This window comes from Colossoma macropomum, unplaced genomic scaffold, assembly GCF_904425465.1.
Source record: "Colossoma macropomum unplaced genomic scaffold, Colossoma_macropomum, whole genome shotgun sequence".
In the NCBI taxonomy this organism is placed as follows: Eukaryota; Metazoa; Chordata; class Actinopteri; order Characiformes; family Serrasalmidae; genus Colossoma; species Colossoma macropomum.
Window position 1 is genome coordinate 41628689 of NW_023494789.1, and position 16254 is coordinate 41644942.

Genomic DNA, 16254 nt, shown 5'->3' on the forward strand with positions numbered 1-16254 from the left:
CAAACTGTGCAGTAACAGATGAGCTATCATCTGACTTTACATCATCAAGGTGAACCAACAAGGTAGAAGTGTCTAATAGAGTGGACAGTGAGTGGACATAGTGTTTAAAACTCCGGCAGCACTGCTGTGTCTGATCCACTCACACTAACACATCACTACCACGTCAGTGTCACTGCAGTGCTGGAAATGATCCACCGCCCAAATAATACCTGCTCAGTGGGGGGGGTGGGGGGGTCCTGTGGGGATCCAGACCTTTGAAGAACAGTGTGAAATTAAATGTATGTATGTATGAGTGATTTGACATCTTTATTGTATATTTCTCACCTCATTTAGGACCTGCATTAGTTAAAGAAATCAGAAGTAAAATGTTATTAAAAATTTGAAGTAATAAGTGATCCCAAAGAATTAGTAATTTGTAATGGAATATTTTTGGTTACCGGTCAATGATAGGTGTTGTTAAAAACATGTTGTTAAAAGAAGAGGTGATGAAACACAGTGGTAAACATGTCTCCGTCCCAACTTTTTTGGAACATGTTGTTGGCATCAAATTCAAAATGGCCATATTTTTTTCAAAAAACAAAAAAACATCTCAGCTTCAACATGTGATAGTAGTATTTTCCTTTAAAAATATGGTTTACTTCATTTGCACATCATTGCATCCTATTTTTATTTACATTCTGCACAGCGTCCCAACTTTTTTGGAAATGGGGTTATTTTGGAGCATAACCTTAGTTTTGTGTTTTAGAGCAGATTGTGTGTGAAGCTAAAAACTTTGAAAGGCTGATTTTGGAACATATGTTTGTGAGCTGGTTAACTTCCCTGTGGGGTGCGATTGTTTATTGCTTCCCCAGACAATAAAATTGGCTTCACTGTAAAAATGCACATGCTACAAAAGTTACACTGAACCTACGAGTGTGGGGTTTGAGGGGTGTCATGTACTGATAACTGTGTCCCTCTGACTTTTAACATGGCTGCTTTGCCTCTGGCATTATTTACACTGTAAAAAATGGTTCATCAATGGTTCATGGTTCATCAACTTCACCAATACTTTGAATGAATATTTATTTCAATCACTAATTTTTTGAGTTGAATTAAAGTAGTTTAATTGTTTGTTAACACATGAATACATTTTTTTTAGGTTGAACTAGGAGCCATTTTTACAGTGTACAGAAGTTGCAGAGCAGACAGCATCTGGCCTGACGGTCTGCAAAACTAGGCTCAACTGATCTTGTTTAAAAATTTGAATAAAACCTCAAAAGGAAGAGCAATAAAGAATGTTTTAGCGGCTGTTTTGCTGTTGTTTGTCAAAGGGATCATTATGAAGCTTAGAGTAAAAGGGAAAATGATCCAGTAGTAAAATCAATAAAGGAAAAAAAAGGATGTAGAACGTAAGACCAGTTGGGGGATTTAGGCCAGTCAGCCGCATCTCCCACCCACAAAGTTTCCAAACCAGCAGTGGTTTCCTGCAGATGAAGAGCACTAAAGTAACAGCAGCAGAGTTCATCTTCAAGTAAATAGTATTTTTGTTGCTCTCTATTTACTTCAATTCTAATACAACCCCATTTCCAAAAAAGGTGGGACACTGTGCAGAATGTAAATAAAAATAGGATGCAATGATGTGCAAATCAAGTAAATATTGATTTTTAAAGGAAAATACTACTATCACATGTTGAAACTGAGATTTTTTTTTGTTTTTTGAAAAATATGTGGCCATTTTGAATTTGATGCTAATAACACGTTCCAAAAAAATTGTGACGGAGACATGTTTACCACTGTGTTTCATCACCTCTTCTTTTAACAACACTCTGTAAGCGTTCGGAAACTGAGGAGACACTGCTGTAGTTTTGAAAGTGAAATGTTTTCCCATTCTTGTTCTATATAGGATTTCAGCTGTTCAACAGTTCAGGGCCTCATTTGCAGTATTTTTCATTTCATAATGCGCAAAATGTTCTCAGTGGGTGACAGGTCTGGACTGCAGGCAGGCCAGTTTAGTGCCTGGACTCTTTTAATACGGAGCCATGCTGCTGTAATACATGCAGGATGTGGTTTGGCATTGTCTTGCGGTAATAAGCAAAGGCTTCCCTGAAAAAGACGTAGTCTGGATGGCAGCATATGTTGCCAAAACATGTATCCATTGTTCAGCATTAATGGTGCCTTCATAGATGTGCACATCACCCATACCATGTGCACTAATGCCCCCAATAGCATCATGAATACTGGCTTTTGAACTGTGTACTGATAACAAGCTGAATGATTTTTAGCCCGGAGGACACAGTGTCCACGCTTTTAAAAAAAAAAATTAAATATTGATTTGTCGGACCTCAGGACACTTTTCCACTTAAACTCAGTCCATTTTTAATGAGCTCGGGCCCAGAGAAGGCGACAGGGTTTCTAGATCCTGTTTATATATGGTTCCTTCTTTGTGTTTTAGAGTTTTAACTGCATTGTGGATGGCAAAAGTTCTTTGCTATTTTATGTTGAGAAATGTTATTCTTGAATACATTTTACATCATGCAGTCTTTCACAGAATGGTGAATAAACAATAAACTCCAATAAACAATAAACTGTCTCAGTTTCAACATTTGATATGTTGTGTATATATACTATTTCCAATGAAATATAGGGTTTAAATGATTTGCACATCATTGCATTTTGTTTTTATTTACATTTTGCACAGCGTCCCACATTTTTTGGAAATGGGGTTGTATTATTCTAAAGATAAAAACATTTCTAATGCTTTACTAATTGTGTGCGTGTTGATTTTTGTGTTTGTTGATTTTCTATGTGTAAAATATAAACTTCAGAATAAAACATTAATTTCAAAAGAAAAATATTAATTAATGTAATTAATAATTACTATTTTTTATTTAATATATGGGCAAAAAGCTACTCTATTTCCTATAACTGCATAAAAGAAGTTCCATGCTGCCTTTATTATCTGCTTAATCAGAGTGACAATAAAGGCCACTTAAGCGTGCAGCACAGTACAGTCCTTTGTAAATGCTTGTTTAAAATGATCATTTTGATGCAAAATCTAAATGGAGAAATTTTCAGCTTTGTTAGATAATATTTATTTTATATCAAAGCAAATGGGATTTCACACTGAGAAGTCATGGAGAAGAATATTTCTAAACGGCCGAAATAGCTGGAATCAATAGGTAAGATGCAAATAAAGCGGAGATTTCTAAATCTACTTTGACTTGTTTTGAATAAAAACAATACAAAAACAATATATTTCATGTTTTATCTTATCAACTTCATTGTTTTGCTTTATGTTCATTATGAAATACATTCATTCTGAAATTAACCCCTGCAACAGAGTCCCAAAAAGTTGGGAGATGGCCAATTTAAGACAAAACACATTTATGATCAAGGACAGCTGAGGCTTGCCCCTTTGCCAAAAATGCAAAAAATCCAATAGTTTACATATAGCATTCCTCAGTGAGCAATTGCAGGGATTTTTCTATTTCACCCTCTATAATACTGAACATCTTAAAAGCATACAGGAAATCTGGAAGAAATCTCTATATGTAAAGGGCAAGGCCAAAAATCACCCCTCAGATGGCACTGCATTAAAAACTGGTATGTTTCTGTGTTGCATATCAGCACATGAGCTCAGAAACACATTAATGAACAGTTTCAATAAACACTGTTCATTGCTGCATCCACTAATGCAAGTTAAGATTTGATTATGCACAGCGGAGGTCATATATCAACAACAACAGAAACGCTGAAGGCTGTGAATATGTTTACTGTCTGTAGAGGTTTACACCTGTTAACGTAAGCTAGAGTTCAGGGAGCTGATGGAAAGCAGGACTCACTAAAATTACCTTATTTATTAAGCAATCTACTCATAATTTTGACTATTTTTTTTTTTAAATGGTCTTAATTAAACAGTAAAAACCTCTTCAGAGTCCCTATAGGGTTTCTAAAATACTTTATTGGAAACAGATAAACTAGTAAGTTTTATATAATCATCTAACCATGAAATGCATACAGTGTCATGTAAACCTTGTTCCTTACTCAGTTCACAGAGTGAACTTACAAGGTGTGTAAGTGTGCACTAGCAGAGCGAACTGTGATCAGTCTCAGCTCTCAGACCTTTTTTTCCCACATAATTTAATGTTTTGCTTTAGTGTTTTTCTGTACAGACTGTTTCCAATGATGTAGCCAAGTCAGCTCAGAAATATTTTTAGGTTGTGACAGCAAAAATATAAAACAGTAACTAAGCAACTCAGTACCTAAGTATTTTTTCAATAAACTACCCATTTACTTATTCTTGAGTAATTTTATTAACTAATACTTGTACTTGAGCAAATTATCACAACAGTAACAGTATTTGTACTTAAGTAGGGATTTTCAGTACTCTTTGCACCCCTGCAGATAGTAAACACTCACTCATGTCAGGTGTTTTTCCTAACATATTAAAAACCGCAGCTGTAAGGTCTCTCCTAAAAAAAGAAAAATCTAGAAGTCTATTAACTAATTTCAAATCTAATCTTTGATTGCAAAAATAATTGAGAAAATTGTCTTCAAGCAACTTACTGGCTTTCTGTCCTTAAATAGTTGTCTAGACAAATTTCAGTCAAGATTCTGGCCTAATCATAGTACTTTGACTGTTCTAGTGACATTCATTTAAATACAGACTCTGGAAAAATATCTGTTTTATTACTGCTCAATCTCAGTGCTGCCTTTGAAGCCACTGACCATAAAATTCTCATAGATAAACTTGAGAACTAGGTTGGACTTTCTGTCCTAAAATGGTTCTGTTCATACCTGCAAGGAAGGAGTTACTTTGTTAAAATAGAAAATAATGTTTCTGAGAGAGTGCCAGTGACCTGTGGTGTCCCCCAGGGTTCAATTTTTGGGCCACTCTTATTTATTTTGTACATGCATCCTCTTGGCCAAACACTGCAAGATTATGCAATGTCTTACCAAAGCTATGCAGATGATACTCAGGTTTACCTTTAGAACTCTAAAATCTAAAGTACTAGCACTTAAGCTTGGTGTATTAATGGATTTGCATCTCAATTTTTGCAGTCATGTCAAAGCAGTTACTAAATCAGCATTTTAACACCTTAAGAACATCAACAAGATCAGAGATTTTTTGACTAAAGCAGACCTGGATAAACTCAACCCTGCTTTTATTTCTAGCGGGATTGATTACTGTAATGATCCCCCAAACTGGACTCCTGAATAAGACAAACAACTTCAGCTGATTCAGAATGTAGCTGCCAAAGTTTCACTAGGAGTAAATGAAGGGAACACATCACCCCAATTCTCAAATCCTTGCGCCGGCTACCAGTCTGTTACAGAATAGACTTTAACAGGCAATTACTGATCTATAAATCACTTAGTAATGCAGGAGCAGAGTATTTATCTGATCTGCTGCAGCAATATGAGCCGAGGAGAGCTCTCAGATCATTAGGAGCTAATCAGTTAGTCCTGCTGAAGGTGAAGACTAAACATGGAGAAGCAGTGTTTAGCTACTATGCTGCTCTTAAATGCAACCAGTTGAAAGAGAGCATTAGAAGAGCGTCAACACTGGACACTTTTAAATCCAGCCTGAAAGTGTTCCTATTTGAGCAGCTTTCAGCTCAGTTTGAACACTGTTAGCTCTACTGCTCTTCTCTCCTTTAAGAGCACTTTATTATCATAATGTAGTTTTTAATTTGATTCTAATTTAATGATTAATTTCTTCTCTATTAAAATCTATTGTCTTAATCATGTTTTAATCATTTTTTTTATTTCTGTTAACAATGGCCACTATGAATAATTAGTAATGCCTTTTGGGATTGTGTATAGCACCCTCTGCCTTCCAGTCTTTCATTAGTCAAGTCAAGTCAAGAGGATTTTAAAGACATACTTAGAGACATGCTTGGTAAATTTGCAATCACTAACTTAGATGATATTTTGGTTTATTTCCCCAATCTTGAAGCCCATGTTCAGCATGTTCGTCAGGTAGTCCAAAGATTATTGGAGAATCAATTAAACATTAAAGGAGAAAAATGTGAATTTCATGTACAAAGAATCACATTTTTTGGGTATGTTATTAGTCCAGAAGGTATGATAATGGATGATTCCAAGGTAGATGCTGTGAAGAATTGGTCGGCTCCTGTTTCCTTTAAAGATCTTCAGCAATTTCTGGAATTCGGCAATTTCTACAGGCGTTTTATCAGAAATGATAGTACTTTGGCCAGCCCACTGACTTTACTCCTGAAGGGGGCGCCAAAGCGCCTTAGTAGAGAGTTCACAAGCTGAAATGGCTTTTCAGAAACTTAAAGAGGCTTTCACTACAGCATCTATTCTTGTTCATCCTAATCCTGAGAAGCGTTTTATTGAGGAAGTAGATGCTTCTGATATAGGAGTAGGAGCCGTCCTTTCTCAAGCCACTAGCAGTACTAGTAAGCTTCATCCGTCACATTTTTCTCCCATAAACTGACCTCTACAGAGCATAATTTTGGTATAGGAGAAAGGGAGCTTATATCAATAAAGTTAGCTTTAGAAGAATGGCGACGCTGGCTTTTGTTATTTGATCAGTAATGTTCTTACACATTATCAATCCCTTTTTCCTGTACCAACCTGGCCACATTGTAAATGACGGTCACCCTCAACATTTTCTGAGGTTAAGTAAAGTTGATTGATTGATTGATTGATTCATTCATTCATTCATTCATTCATATTTGTGAGTGGCAACAGTGTGTGAACCTTAATGATTAGCTGATAATTTTAAGGTGAAATTAGAGTCAAGTGTTTTCAATCAATGGGATGGCAATCAGGTGTGAGTGACCACCCTGTTTTATTTAAAGAACAGGAATCTATCACTATCTGATCTTCACAACATGTTTGTGGGAGTGTATCATGGCACGAACCAAGAAGATCTCTGAGGACCTCACAAAAAGAGTTGATGCTCATTAGACTGGAAAAGATTACAAAACCATCTCTAAAGAGTTTTGACTCAGTCGGACAGACTGTGTACAAATGGAGGAAACTCAAGGCCATTGTTATGCTCCCCAGGAGTGGTCAACCAACAAAGATCACACCAAGAGCAAGTGTGTAGTACTCCATGAGGTCACACAGGAACCCAGGGTAACTTCTAAGCAACTAAAGGCCTGTCTCACAGTGGCTAATGTTATTGTTCATGAGTCCACCATCAGGAGAACACTGAACAACAATGGTGTGCATGGCACGGTTGCAAGGAGAAAGCTGCTGCTCTCCAAAAGAGAGCAAAATAGATCTTTTTGGTTTGAATGAGAAGCATTATGTATGGAGAAAGAAAAACACTGCATTCCAGCATAAAATCCTTATCCCATCTGTGAAACATGGTGGTGGTAGTATCAAGGTTTTGGCCTGCTGCATCTGGGCCAGGACAGCCTGCCATTCTTTATGGAACATTGAACTCTGAATTATACCAGCAAATTTTAAAGGAAAATGTCAGAACAGCTGTCTGTGAACTGAAACTCAAGTGAATGTGGGTCATGCAGCAAAACAACAACCCTAACAACACAGGTCATTCAACCAAAGAATGGTTAAAGAAGAATAAAGTGAATGTTTCCACCAAGCCGATGTGCAGAACTAATCAACAGTTACCAGAAATGTTTAGTTGCAGTTTTTCTTGCACAAGGGGTCACACCAGATACTGTAGGAGAATAGATTAAAATGTGATCATAAAGCATATTTCTTCCAACCCAAGAGAAGAAATTAAACATTAAATTAAAAATCAAATCAAAAGCTACTGAAATAGGTCAGCTCCCAAGTGGCACAACCATCTGAGCATTGGCCTTATCATCACTTGAATGCAATGCTGGTCAGCACAGGCGTGTTAGCTGACATAGCAGTTCTGCCAGTTGGCGCTTTCCTCCTAGCGCGTTCGGCTGTCCAACGACGTTGCGTTAGCGTCAGTTCAAAAAGATGCAGTGGCTGGCTTCACAAGTCTCGGAGGAAGCCTGTGCTAGCCTTCGCCCTCCTAGTACCCCTGGTATTGTGTGGTTGGGGGAGTCCTAACTAGTGGGTGGAATTGGAAATTACTAAATTGGGGGAAAATTGTGGCAAAATAAAAATCAATAAATAGATAAAAAGGTACTCAAATAGGAATGTTTTCAGACTGGATTTAAAAATGTCCAGTGTTGGAGCTCTTCTAATGCTCTCTGTCAACTGTTTCCATTTAAGAGCAGCATAGTAGCTAAATGCTGCTTCTCCATGTTTAGTCTTTACCTTCAGCAGGACTAACTGACTAATTCATAATGATCCTGAGAGTTCTGCTCGGCTCATATCGCTGCTCTTTATCAGATAAATATGCTGGTCCTACACCATTAAGCCATTTATAAACCAGTAATAGCACTTAAAGTCTATTATGTAACAGACTGGCAGTCAGTAAGGATTTAAGAATGGGGGTATAACATGTTCCCCTCTTGACTGAAGTAATTTGGGAGTCCAGTTAGGAGACCATTACACTAATCAATCCTGCTAGAAATAAAGGCATGAATGAGTTTTTCCAGGTCTAGTTTGGTCACAAATTTTCTAATCTTGTTGATGTTGTTAAGGTGTTAAAATGCCAGTAGCTAGTAACTTGCATTAGAGGCCACTAACTTGCATTAAGACAATTTTCTCAATGATTTTTCCAAAAGGTGGATTTGAAATGGACCTGAAATTACTTAATAGAGTTGATTTTAGGTTTTTTTTTTTCTTTAAAAGAGGCTTCACAACTCCAATTTTTATATCTTTGAAAAAAATGCCCTACATAAGTGGGGTGTTTACTATCTGAAGCATGTCTGCTACTGCTGTGTGACAGACTTTCTTTAAAAGGTAGGTAGTGTCAAGACTGCACATGGATGATTCGAGATGATTTACTTAAGTTTCATTATTATTTACACTAATCTGAGATGTTTTAATCATTTCTTTTTATCTCTAATATGTGGTGTTGGATGTGGTTAAAGTCCGCAAACTAATTCAGAGGACATATATGTAGGTGACTTTGTTAGTGGTATTTTTCTATTGTTACTGATATTGTTGATAAAGAGATTGTGTAGCTTCACACATTATTAGACATAAAACAGCCTATCTTTGAAGATTTCTTTTCAGATCTGAAGGTTGGTTTTATGCCATCTGTGTTCATCCTTCCTATATTCTCTCTCAGAGAAACTGCAGTAGCAATTATCTGTGGCACTTTACATGGTTTTAACATTCATTTTTGTAATCTCATCCACAGCAACAAGTTTTGAGTTAAAGCTATCCAGTAAAGCATCAACAGAGTCAGCTTGGTGCAGTGCACATAGCTGTGCCGCCATTTCTAAATCTTTAAAGCAAACGTTTCTGGTCTTGATGTTTAGTGAGGTCCACCTTGCCTATAGAAAAGAATAAGTAATATTCTTAATGTCTCTTTGAGAAGTGTACAGAGATACTCAAAGGATGTGAAGTCAAATAACAACTGCTTGCATTGAAAAGAATCATCAGATAGACCAGCTATACCTCCACCTTTCTTGCTGGCAAGTAAAACATTTAGAAAGGTTGAAGTTCGATGAAGCTGATTCAATTAACATGGTTGCAGTGCTACATTCATTTAACAATGTTTCTGTTAAAAGCATAAAACCAAGCCCATGGGCTGTAATAAAACTCTTAATTAAATGGGACTTGTTTATGAGAAATATAATACTAAGAACAGCTGTTCATTCAGCTGCAACTCACATTTTACATACGGCAGACTGGATACTTTCACATTATCTGATGTGTACTCCTTGTTCTTTCTGTCTCTGACAAATACTGGAATGAGAGGGATTTCAGACACACAGAGTCCGAGCTTGTTTAAAGAACGTGTACTGCTGACATTATTATGGTAGCAGCACGGTTGTGGATCTGGAGTGATGATAGAGTCTCTGGGTGTTAATGCCAATGTGCTATTGTTTAGGAGATTTGACACCCTTCTTGTTAGTGTGCTGTCCATCTTGCCTAAAAATTCTTATGTCAAAAACAGGTTAAATTTTTGATAATGTTCAGATCTTTTGACCTGCAGCTTTTATGTAGCCAGTTGTTTAATCCAAGTGGCCTTACGAACATAAACTGCCAATTTCAATCAAGTGAAATCTCTTTTTTTTTATTTATTTATGTTTTTTGATGATTCAAGAAAGTTTGCTTGATTAGACACAGAGATGGTTTTGTTTAATTATTTACAGTAGGCTATCAGGTATGTTACTCCAGGTGTATATTTATGTATAATTGTTCTTGTATGTTGATTTGAGAAAATTTTTTCATATATGTAGTCAGGTGCTCAACCTTCATCAAAGTAGAAAATATCATCTTTTGTGGAGTAAACAGATGAACGTTTTTCAGGGCCATTTCTATGATATGGGTGGAGTGCTGCTGGTTTTCTCTGTGCCTCAGTTCATCATTTCCATCTGCACTTCGGCACTCTGCAAAGCCACTTGCTGCACTGATCACTTTGTCAGAAAGATGAGAGATTAAAGCAACAAAACACTTTATTTTAAGAAACGCATTTCCGGGTTCTTCAGCACCTAGTGTCTTTTGCTTAGTAAAGCCCAAATCAGACCCTTTGAAATAACTTATTTAGTGAAGTTATTGAGTATGAATTCTCACCTAAAATCATTTTAATGTGTATTTGTCAGTATTTGATTTCTATAGCTTCTAGGTAGCATCATTTCCCCTTATTATTCTTAATTTGCTACTATTTACTGCAGCTAATAAGAGATTATAAATAATACCTCAACACATGTTCTATATTCTTTGAGAATTGAGAGGGGGGCTGAGCGGGTCACAGCCTTCCACAAAAAGTATTTGGATCTGTATTATTTCCTTTTTCTTTCATGAAAAAAAAAAATGTCCTGTCTGTTCTCTTTTCTAGATTTTTAACATTAGACCCCCTGGATAAACTAAAGTCATTTGCAGGAATTCATGACATAACCTTACAAACAAGCACACCAAGCCATGTCACTTTGGTTTAAAAATGGAGAAGCTTAAAGCTTGGGCACAACTGCCAAGAAACTTTGAATATCTGTGATTAAAAATCACAATTTTACAACCAACAACCAACAGATGACCAGAATTTTATAAAAAGTTTGTCTAGGTAAATGACTTGCAATCTGATTCCTCCAAACCTACCTGCCTGACTAAATGTTGTTTTTTTATTTTTTTATTTATTTATTTATTTTTAATGTAAGAAATACACTTAATTCATTAACTGAGAAAAGCTAGGCTGTTACACCTACTTGATGTGTATCTTCTTGACAGCTTCTAAGTGTAAGAATCATTCATATTGATACAGATATAAAGTACTAATCCTGGTTAAATGAATCCAGGGGTAAACCTTACATGAATATATTGTGAAAACAAATCAATAGATACGTCCCCTCATTGTCAGACCTTCCACCAGGGGATGCCCCACTACACAGAACCCCTCCCACACAATGAGTCAGCTGTCCTGGTGACCCACACAGCCTGAGCAAAGTCTTAGAGACATGTAACCAAATATGACCCACGGTGTGGCCTTTCTTCTGCAGGAGCCCTGGCCAGTCTATCATTCTAGCCCTCACAAGTGCCACGGACTGCCCACCCTTTGGCAGTGGGTGCCTCCAGTCCTCTCTCAGCACGATGACACCTCCTGGCTCTGCACAGTTTCTTCTTTGCCATGTACTGGTCACAGCAATGCATGTACAATGACACAACTGTGCGATAGCCCAGCCAGAAGAATCTCTGTCATAGCCTTTTCAGCGTCTTGCCCATGCAGAAGTGCACCATGACAGCCATTACATGCACCGCATGTGCTAGTGGCATAACAGACACTATGTATACGCACAAAAACAATAAATAGACAAAAATAAATAGACAATTGAGCTCTGCAGCTCAGCCACAAGGATCAAACATTAGGCATAGTACAGTGGCCTCACTGCAGAAAAGGAGGCAGGGCTCAGGAAGTGAGGCTAGGACTCGGGTGTCTCATGCCTCTCGCAGCTGTCATTATCCTCCCACCATCTTACGTTGCTGTCAATCTCCTCCCACTATCTCTTGGGGCTGTTATCAGTGCCTGGGGGTCAGGTGCATGGCTTAATAATAAATAGATAACAAATGCACAATAAACCAGGGAGACAAGTGTACTGGTGTATAGACAGTGTGTATACACATGTAAATTGTGCAAAATATGTGCTGCATTTTCAGGGGTAGGTCCAAATTAAGGTGCAAGGTGCAAATTAAGTTTTCAGTAAACAATGTTATGAATTTTTGTTCAGATGTTCAGTCCAAGTTTAAGAAGTCAGTCAGCAGTAACACGGAGAGAGGTTGGTGTAAGATTAAAGTTCAGTGTGCATATAGTTTTATAGTATAGTAGTATTGTTTATATTCATGATTTGGTGGATGCTGTGGGTGTGACCAGTTTGAGGGTAAAATCGGTTGTCAAACTTGGTGTTTCTGGCTCGAATGTTCTGAGTTCTCTTCCCAGATGGCAGCGAGTGGATCAGGAAGTGGCTGGGGTGTGTGGGGTCTGAGGTGAGACTGCCACCCTGTGTCTTATTCTATGCCAACACCACAATATTAACCATTTAAAATTTTGAGATTTGAATCAAAAAGATTGCAAGCAAATACAAATAAAATAAAAATGCCGGCCACGGAAGTTCAGCAGCAGCCATGGGCTGTGGGTCAGGTGCAGCGTGGACAACAGACAACTTATCACTGATAAAATTTTTAGATTGGAGTAGTCAATATATTACAATCGTATCTTCTCTGATGGGTAAAAGTAACAGAGAAAAGTCATCTAGTAGTAGAATAATGAAAAAAATGCACAACAAATTGAGCACTTAATCACAATCGCCGCAACCCATAAAGAGTTTTGCAGTTTGAAAACCTCCAGCAGCTTCCTGCAACCAAAGAGCACTGAATAAGCACAGCATAAGGAGTGTAAGCCTTTCATTTTCTGGTAAATATTTATTTTTATTCTATTTTTTCAAGTTTATTTTAACATTTGGCACCTGAGCACATTATTCAAAACTGTTTTATTTTTTGTGTGTGTTTGTGCTTGTAATCTAGTTTGAAGAACAATGTTTGGTTCCAGATTTCTCCTGGACTCCTTTAGCCATCACAGGAATATATTTAATTCTATCAGCAACACCTGATTTAACACAATAAAGTACTGATTTGATAAACCAGGGATTGAATGAAAACGAATTACTAATAATCATTAATAATGAATTTAAATAGCTTTTAATTCTAATTCTACTATTCAACTGCTTATACAATTAATAGAAAAGGCTTTGACCTGAGAAAACGTTATGGCACATTTATGTATATATCACTGCTTCACATCTTAGGCATGTGTGAAGTTATTTACTAAGAAAATCAACATCAAATAAAATTATATATATGAAACGATAGAAATAGAAATACAAATAAAACGTATTAAATAAGTTTTGATTTTCTGTTTGTTAGTATCCAATAGCTGGTTTAAAGCAATACCGTGTTATATTAAGTGTTCTGCTAATGGAATTGAACAAATCCATGCAATGACTGGAGTGCAACAAGGAGTCATGAATCAAACCTGTGTTCTACTACTTTCATGAAAGCTCATCTCACTGAGTACTGCTGATCACAGATTAAGACTTCATCCAGATTGTAAAATGATAAAAACAATAATATTTTTTACTTATATAGCACTTTTCGTGCTGTTGGCAGCTCAAAGTGCTTTACAGACAGGTGGCAAAGCTTAACAGTAATGCAAGAAATTATAAGTATTCATTTAAAATCATATAAGAAAATGACACAGATGAATTTTTAGAAGATAAATACCAAGAGATGTAGAGTTTTAAATGAAGATCAGTATCTGCAGATCTAAGATCACATGCTGGAACATAAACAGACAGACAGATGTAAGTGGTGCTTTAAGGTCATTTAGAGGCTTAAAAACTGGTTGCAGAACTTTAAAATTTATCCTGAATTATACAAGTAGCCAGTGCAGTTCTTTTAAAACAAGAGAAATATGATCTCTCTGGGGTTTTTTTGTTATGATGCTGATGCACTTGGACGAGTTGTAAAGGATGAATTGTTTTCTTAGGAAGTCCAGTAAGAAGATCCCTACAGCGATCAACTCTGCTGTAACAAATGCATGAACAAGTTTCTCTGCTTTGCTCTGAGACAGAAAAGGCTGAAGTGATATTTCTCAAATGATAAAAAGCTACTGCGTTTATATGCAGGAGGAAAACCAAGCTCAGAGTCTAAGATCACACCCAGTTTTTGTACCAACGGTCAGTATTTCACTTTTATCATGATTTAAATGTAGGAAACATCCGACACACAGCTGGTTAGTCTGTCTACAGAGTCTTGATCATCAGAAGGAATGAAATGTATAACTGGGTGTCATCAGCATAGCTATGAAAGTGTATATAATATGTTTCCTAATGACATCACCTAGAGGTAGCATGTACAAAGAGAAAAGAAAGGCCCTAAAACTGAACCTTGAGGGACTCCAAAAGAAATGCTAAATCTTTTTGATGAATGATTTCCCACTGAAACCATGAACTACCTTTTACCTAAATATGATATAAACCATTCTAAAGCTGTGCCTGAGAGGCCAAATGATGTAAGACATTGGATTGAAACCTTGTTGTCAATGGTATCAAAAGCTGCACTAAGATCTAATATAACCAGAAGAGAAGGATTCTCTGTGTGAGCACTGAGCCTGAGGTCATTCACAATGTGAACCAATGCTGTCTCAGTATTATGGTTAAAACAAAAACCTGACCAAAACTTCTTATATAACTTGTTTGATATTAGATATGCATTTAATTGTTTGAAAACAACTTTCTTCTAAGACTTACTTAATGTATGTGGTCTAAAATTATTTAGTACAGAAGGATCCATGCTGCTCTTTTTTAGCAGAGGCTTCACCACAGCAGTTTTAAAAGCGTCTGGAAAATCACCTGTTGACAGAGAGCAATTTACAATAGTTAAAACATCATTGTGAACACAATAAAAAGCCATCTTAGGAATGAAGTAGGAACAGCATCATGATTGGATGTGGACGAACTTAGCTTGTTTGCCACAGCTGTAAGCTCCTGATAGTTGATAACAGAGAAAGATGTTACTGCTGATGTAGGTGGCTTATCAGGAACATTACAGGAGCTTGTTTCAGCTGGTTGAGCTATGCTCTGTCTTCAGGTCTATTTTATTTTGAAAACTATTTGCAAATTTTAGAAGATAAATCACAATGAGACACTGGCAGAAAAGCTGGGGTTAAATAGTCAGACTATGGTGGAAAAAGGAGTTTGGTATTATGTCTGTGTCTACTAATTACACTGGCGAGGATATCAGTCTGGATATCTTCATAGCATTATAATAGATTGAGAAAATCATAATGTACCTGCAGTTTAGATTAATTTAAGAGAATTTGGAGTCAGATCTGTATTGGCTGAACTTTTATAAATGAGTTTAAACTTCTGTTTCTGGGTCAATGTAATGCTTGTTAAAGTAACTTTCAGGTACTTTCTTCCTTACTTGTAATTGATTTGAAAGAAAATACAGAAATGATCAGATATAAAAACATCTGAGGTTTGGGACACATTTGTGTTTAAACCTTTAGTGATGACCACATTCAGGATGTGACCTAGCTTATGGGTAGAGCTGCCCATGTGCTGCTTCAAATCAAATGTCTCTAGAAGTCTAATGAATTCTAAAGCACCACTATCTGATAGATTATCAATATGTAAGTTAAAGTCCGCAGAGAGAAGAATCTTATCATAGTTTGTAGAAAAACAACTAAAATTAATTTTGACTAAAATTTGGTCTTTTTAAGGGGTACGCTAATGAAATTATTGGGGTTTTGACCGCGCGTGTTTTCCTTTGATTATAAATTGTACGGGGTTTGATGATTCTAATGACATTATTGGAGCAAATTCTCCCTTCACAGCTAGTAGAAGCTTTAGTATTAAGACACCAGAGAGAGAGGGGAACGGTAGAAATAGAGGAGGCATTGTCTATATCATAAAAAGCACTTACCTGTCTGCTGTTTATATTACTTATCCCTCCATTGTTTCACTTTAAGTCCTGTCAGGCCTGGTGCAGTAACTTTTCTATGTTCTCGGACAGGATGACAGTAGATGAGTAGATTAGATTGCACTTTTAGTGGTAAATTATGTTTGATTTTAATGACTTTTATTGTCCATCCATCATCACAAAATGTAATCAATACAATAAAATCATTAATTCATTCACTTTTTGTCATTAACAGCATAGCAGCTTGTGTTCAGGACGGCCAGCCAT